The sequence below is a fragment of the Manis javanica genome, chromosome X, assembly GCF_040802235.1.
Source record: "Manis javanica isolate MJ-LG chromosome X, MJ_LKY, whole genome shotgun sequence".
Classification (NCBI taxonomy): domain Eukaryota; kingdom Metazoa; phylum Chordata; class Mammalia; order Pholidota; family Manidae; genus Manis; species Manis javanica.
Window position 1 is genome coordinate 32,567,205 of NC_133174.1, and position 7,236 is coordinate 32,574,440.

Here is a 7,236-nt window from a genome sequence, read left to right on the forward strand (position 1 = left end):
AAATAGGGCCAGAGGGGCATCCAACCTGACACCCACCATCTACAGGCCCCAGGCCCCAGAGTCCACCCCACTGCCCCAACGAAGACAGAGGTTTACTGACCCAGTTTTTTCTTTTTTTCAGGGGTGTGTGGGTGAGGAAGCAGGGTCCATGGATGGTGATTTCTCCAGGGCTTTTTTTTAGGGCAAGCAGGTATGTGTAGGCCACTCAACAGGGAAATAATGGATCAAATGGCCCTTGAGCAAGTATTGTAGGACCAGCTCTGAGCTTGGGCAGAAACAGTGAGGACTACATTATAACCCACAAGCAAGCAACTCTACAGAGCCTTCTTTCTTCCTTGTCTCTTCAAAACTCCCTTCAGGCAGATGTCAGTCACAGCAAGCTGGGCCCAGCTTAGTTTTTATCAGTGGCCCATAGCTCAGAAGCGGGCATGTAGATGAGGCCAAGTAGGAGCATCAGAATCTGAACCTTCCTCAGGAACTCCAAGCTGTACATTGGCTGTGAGGCTCTGGGTATATGGTCTCACAAAGACTCCTGGAGAGCGAGTCAACTCTAGCAGACCAGATAGAGGCCATCAGGGAAACCCAGGTTTGAGAAACAGCAAAGGACGGCCATCCAAAGCTCCTCTGTACAATGACTATGCCCCTTCTGGTTTCCCCTGCTCCAGCTTCTGGCAACCTGCTGTGTTGTTTTTCTAGTGTATTCTAGAAAGGAACCTCATTTTAGTTCAAAGTTCTGCAGATTAATTTGAAGCCAACATCTTACTTTTTCTTCTTAATACACTGGAGAAAAGAATGTAATCCCAGCTTTTCCAAAGGCAGAGCAAGAGACTTCAAGAACAAAGTTGCATTTCACTTGGCAATCAAGGAAAGCTGCCCTTTTTTTCCCAAGCATCCTTGTTTATTGTTCTGTTTCTAAGAATATGCAGAAGAGACATCTTCAAGGCGATAGGAACTCTTCCACCAGGAATTTTAAAAATGGCATTCAGAACATTTAGCCAATAGTTAGGCCAATGTGACCCAGTCCCAAACATGCAAATCATGGTACCTGCCATCAGAAATGGTATGGCAAGTTGTCTCTGACAAATAAGACAGCATTCGCAGAGGTTTTAGTGAGATTAAGTACAAGATCCTGAGGAAGATAATGCCAGATTTAACCCCAAAGCACCTGGTTTGCATTAAAAACCTACTCACATCAACTCCCTTGCTTGTGCTCAACATACACCCAAGTCTTCTTTGAACCTGCTTTAACGTGATTCACTAAGGGCAAGCCACCACCGGTGACCAGGCTATGTTTCTAATTACTGTGTTCCCATTCACTGCTGTACGATCTTGTTGCTATCATTTCAGCAGATACGTACAAATATGACTTCTATGGGGTTCCTTGTGATCTCCACTAGGACTGCAGCTGCTAATGAGAGCCAGGCAGGCCCCTAGCCAAGGGGGCTGCTGATTATCAAGCCGAGAAACATCCAGACTCAGAAACTAATGAGCTGGCAGGGAGACCAAAACAGCTAAGAATGTGGAACACGGCATTAAGGAGAGAGGCGACCAAGACAACCTGAGGAGCGAGATGGAGAGGGGAAATAAACTTTACTTCTTTGTGAACATTTGCTGCTGAATACAGAAGGGCAGCTGTGTTGGCAATCACTGAAGGAACTGTTTATTTGAAGGTCTTGGAGATATGGCTGCAGCCCATCAGGGAAAGAACATGGGGGGCATAGAGGAGTAGATTTGTTCCCTGGAGGCTCTGCTTACTCAGGGATCCAACTTTGGAAACTCAGTTCTCTCCCTCACCATTATTCCCCCTGCCTTGAATGTTACCTCCTGCCCCTCAAATACAGGGCTCTGCAAATCTGCTGCACCAGTCCAAGGCCAGCACCCATTCTGAAATCCCCTCTACTGGACTGCTCCAGCCAATGGGGGTTTTATTTACCAAACATTTACTGAGTTCCTTCTATGTGCCATGCACTGGGCTAGGTGCTGGGGAGATGATTCTCTGATGGACACTGCCCTGAAAGAAGAGCTGGGAAAACCAGCCTGGAAAGGAACAGGAATGAAGCCACAAGGAAGTGGGAACTTCAACGGCTCTTCCACTCACTGAAAAGGTGTCTTGCTTGAGGGTGTCAGCCCCAGGCAAGTTCACTCTGGATTCGGTGAGACCGAGAAATGACAGTGGAATGTTCTTGGGGTAAAAGGGTTTATACCTGGATTTACTCTCACAGCGGTAAGTCGCGCACTAGAATCACGTCTGCATCCAGCAGCCTGCAGGTCCACAATCTACCTCTATCTTTGCCTCCACCCAGAGCACTGGGCAGAGCTCTTTATATAGTGACTCAGTCAATAATAACTGATTGCCTATGGGTGCAGAAGCAGCAACCTAGCAGTAGGCCAATTACATCATCAAGTAGTTTAGGGTCAGATGAGGATCCTGGCCATAGGAACTTCCACTTTCCCCACAGAAGGTAATCATGTTCTTCCTTGTGACCCTCCCTCAGTGTCACCTTTATCTGAGATGTCACTCTGGAATTGTTTCAGACATACACCTTGGAGCAGAGATGGGCCAGATGCTCACTAAAACTGTCCCTTTTCCTAGGCACACAAACTAATTTCAAAGCCACCTTTCATCTTAATGAGAGACTAGTTTTTACCAATCAAATGTGAGCAAAAGGGATAAGATAGTTAAGAATGAGGGTTCTCTCTCTCTCTCTCTCTCTCTCTCTCTCTCTCTCTCTCTCTCTCTCTATCTCTCTCTCCCTCCTGTCCACTAGTTGGATGATGCCAGAGTGACCTGAAGGCATATTTTGAAGACGGCAGAGCTACAACTTGTTAGAAGCTGGGGCAGGTTCACTAAAAGCAGAGCTCGAGATGGGAGTTCCTATGCAACGGAATTAGTGACAGTAAGCTCCCAGGTGAAACCTGCAAAGGAGTGAGAGAAGCAGAAGAAAGCAAGGGAAGAATCTAAGCAAACAGATAGTTTGAGATGAAGTTCAGCTTCTGATCCCCCAGAGAGTTCTGGAGCATGAATGGCTCCAGAGAATTGTGTCCATTTGAGGCCAAGGAGCCAGGCATCTGTATCCTGAGTCAGTCAGTCATTGGTTATCAGCTATCCTTGGGGCTGCCTGTTCTCTCAGGCATTTCTGGGTGGAGTGGCTGCCTGTCCACTCAGGGCAAATGGCTGGATAATGGTGGTGTGACTGTGAGCAATTAACAGCCAACATTTATAACCACTAGAGGATGGGAGTACCAGCCTGATAAAGGGGAACTGAGAAAAGACCTAGTAGCATCTATGCTAATGGGTCCCTAAATGACTGCCTGGACCACAGACCCTACCTGCTTTCAACGGTGACATGAACAAGAAGTAATCCTTTATTAAGTATTAAGCCACTGAGATTTGGAATTTGTTTGTTATACCAGTTAGTATCTGACTTCTATGCCTAAATCAGAAGCTGGTGAATTTTTTCTATGGAGGACCAGAATAAATATTTGCAGCTTCTCACCACATGGTCTCTGTTGCTACTATTGGCCAGATTTGTCTTGCGAACCACAGTTTTCCAACCCCTATCCTAACAATGCTCAAGAGTAGAAAGTATGTCTTGGAGTTCTATTTTCAACTAAGGCCTAGGACAGAGCTTAACCAGTACTATGCAACCCACTAAAGCCCAGGTGATTAATTTGCAAATTACCAAACAAAAGTAAGGTTTTGGTTTGGTTGTTACTAAATTTGATTTCATCTTGAGTGACCACAGAAGGGCTGACTTTCTGGGTCTGGTGGAAATTGTTCTAGATTCTGTGTGGGCTCCTTATTGGAGATGTCTGGCTGTAGTTTCCCATTCCTCAGAACCTCTTATCTCAAGTCTCTCTCAGCAGTGAAAACAGAAGTTGGTGGGAGAGATCAGCAAGGTCCAGCATGCCAGCAGAGGCAGTGTGCTGATGTGGAGGGCCCAGGCACACAGAAGAGCAGCAGCATCTTGTCCTAGACTTTGGGATTTGATCCATGTAGCTCTTAAGTCCCCTCTGCTGCAATCTCATTCCAGTATTCTTACATCCAGTTTTAATAGTGAACAGATAAATATGGCAGCCACAATCTGTGAAGAGCATGGTAACTGGAAGCCCAGACCCATATGCAATGAGAGTCTGGCTCCCCCCACCAGGATAGCTGCCTAGACAAGCAAAGGTGCTAGCTGAGTGTAAGATGAGTCTCAATTGAACAGTAGGGGTGGGAATGGCAAATAACAGTTATAGCTGAAAGATCAACTAAACCTTCTTTTGTAAGTTTCCCAGGAAATAGGACTATTCCAAATCCTGTAGAAAGTTCTCCCAAATGGAGCAAACTTACCAAGGAGGCAAGTAAATAGGAAGAGCATAGGGTAGACTTAGTGGACACTGGGGACATGGGACAGTCCCTGTCGAGGCCAACATACCCATCCCCCAGTGGCTAGGAATATCACCTACTGAAGACTCACAATTGTGACCTTCACTGGACATTGCCCTCAGTCATAAAACACTGTCCTACCCACATTCATGCTCCCCTCCCAGGAGATGGCCCTCAGCTATCCCTGGCTGATACAGGGGTATAAAGGCCTAGCCACCTTATCTCAATTTGGGATGATTCTAAAGGTCCATCCCAGCTCCAGTGCCCTCCATATCTGCTGAGCCCCCCATATTGCAACTGTCTTGTGGGTCAGCTTCCCCATCTTGCCTCCCTCACCTCCTTGCAGGTGCATCTCCAGAGATGCTCTCTATAAACCTTCTACACACAGACGAACAAGCTGATCCTAATAGTTATACAAAAATGTAAAGGAACCAGAACAACCAAAATGACTCTGAAAAGAAGAATAAAATTGGAGAGCGTATACTTCTTGATGCAAAATATACCACAAGCTACAGTAATCAAGACTGTGTTTTACTAGCATAAGGATAGACATACAGACCAATGAAACAGAATTGAGAGTCCAGGAAGAACCCATTACATTTATGGTCAATTAATTTTCAGCAAGGTTGCCAAGACAATTCAATGGGAAAGAATAATCTTCCAATAAATGATGCTGAGACTACTGGATACATACATGAAAAGATAAATTTAAATCTTTATCTCTCACCATACACAAAAATTAACTCAAAATGGATCATAGATCTAAATGTTAGAGCTAAAACTCTGTATCTTTTAGAAGTAAACATATGATAAAATCTTTGTGGACTTGGATTAGTCTCAGATATGACACCAAAAGCACAATCCATAATATAAAAAACCTTATAAATTAGAGTACAACAAGTTTTAAAATGTTTGCACTTCAAAAGACACCATTAAGAAAATGAAAAGATGAGCCACAGATTGGGAGAAAATATTTGCCAATCATATATCTGTTAAAGGTCTTGCATCCCAGAAAAATCTTGTTTAAAAACTCTTAAAATTCAATAAGAATAAGACAAACAACCCAATTTTTTTAATGCATAAACAAATTTGAATAGCCATTTCATCAAAGAAGACATACAGATGGCTAATAAGCATATGAAAAGATGCTCAGCATCATTAGTCATTAGGGAAATGCAAATCAAACCCACAATGAGATACCACTTCACACCCACCAGGATGGCTAGAATCAAAATGACAGACAGTAGCAAGTGTTGATGAGGATGTGGAGCAACTGGGACTTTCATACTCTGCTGGTGGGAATGCAAAATGGTGCAGCCACTTCGGAAAGCAATCTGGCAGTTTCTTTAAGTTGAACATAAATTTACCATCAGACCCAGCAAATTCCACTGCTAGGTATGCACCCGAGAGAAATGAAAATATGTCCATGCAAAGGACTTGTACACGAATATTCATAGTAACATTATTCATAATAGCCAAAAACATGGAAATGACCCGAGTATCCATCAACCAATGAATGGATAAATAAAATGCAGCCTATCCAAACAATGGGGTATTATTTGGTGATCAAAAGGCCCATCCACGTGTGACAGTGTGGATGAAGCTTACAAACATTATGCCTAGTAAAAGAAGCCAGACACAAAGACACACATACTGTATGATTCCATTATATGAGATATACAGAAAGGGCAAAATCTGGAGAGGCAGAAAGTAGATTAATTATTGCCTGGGGCTGGTTGTGAAAATGGGCAGTGAATGCTAATGGACATGAGTGGTCTTCTTGGACTGATAGAAATGTTTTAAAGTTGGAATGTGGTGATGGTTGTACAACTTGGTAAATTCACTAAAAATCTTTGAACTTGTATGCTTAACGTGGGTGAATTTTGCAGTATATAAGTTGTAGTTCAATAATACTGATTCAATAAAAACCTTCTGCACATGTTACCTCCATCTCAAACTCTATTTCCAGGGAACCCAATCAAAGACAACATGCATTGTATTTTAACAGGAATGCCTATTATTTTTTATTTTTAGCCAAATTTGAGAAAATATAGGTTCAAAATGAAAAGCCCCAATATATGCCCAAGCACACAGACCACACACACACACACACACACACACCTTTCAAGCTCTCTGCCTTTATACCACAGCCACCATCACTGTCACCCACATTGACATGGATTCCTGGGCCAGTGGTGGAATTCCTTCCCAAGAAGAAAATAACTAAATATCCTGCTGACATTACAGAGGCACACCATACCATTTCTCATTTCTCATCATTTTAAATTACGAATTCTTATTTTTAATAAATGTTTCATTCCATGCTATTTGTCATAATTCTTTGGCCAGAAAAGCCCAGATACTTCAAAGTGTAAACACTGGTGGCATAAATTGCCTGTGTTTGGTGGAGAGTGGGGGTCAGCAGGTTGGCAGGAATGAGCCCATGAGACAGACTAGGAAACAGAGAAGGGAAGGGGAAAAAAAAAGATGAGTTGATAAATAAGGACTCAGAGTTCATCCCCACAAGGCTGACTGCTCATTGCTCAATGTTGCGAGACACTGACTTCTTAGAGGTTTGTCGTAACAGCTTGCTTGAGCTGGAAATTGCTGTGAATGTGCATTCTACCCAAGGCTGAGCTTATAAAAAGAGTTCTCTGGTATCCTTGTCTCGCTGAAAGGTCTGGGACACCAGGTGTTCCTGTCGGGCGTGGCTGAGTCTGAGCCCCAGCAACCCTGCCCCCAAGCTCTTGACCTCTAGACTGATCATCAGTGAACTGTCCCATCTCACTCCGTTTCCTCTAGCTCTCGCTTCCAAGGTCGTGGTCCCAGCCACAGCACCATGCCCTTCCTGCCACCTGAATGCC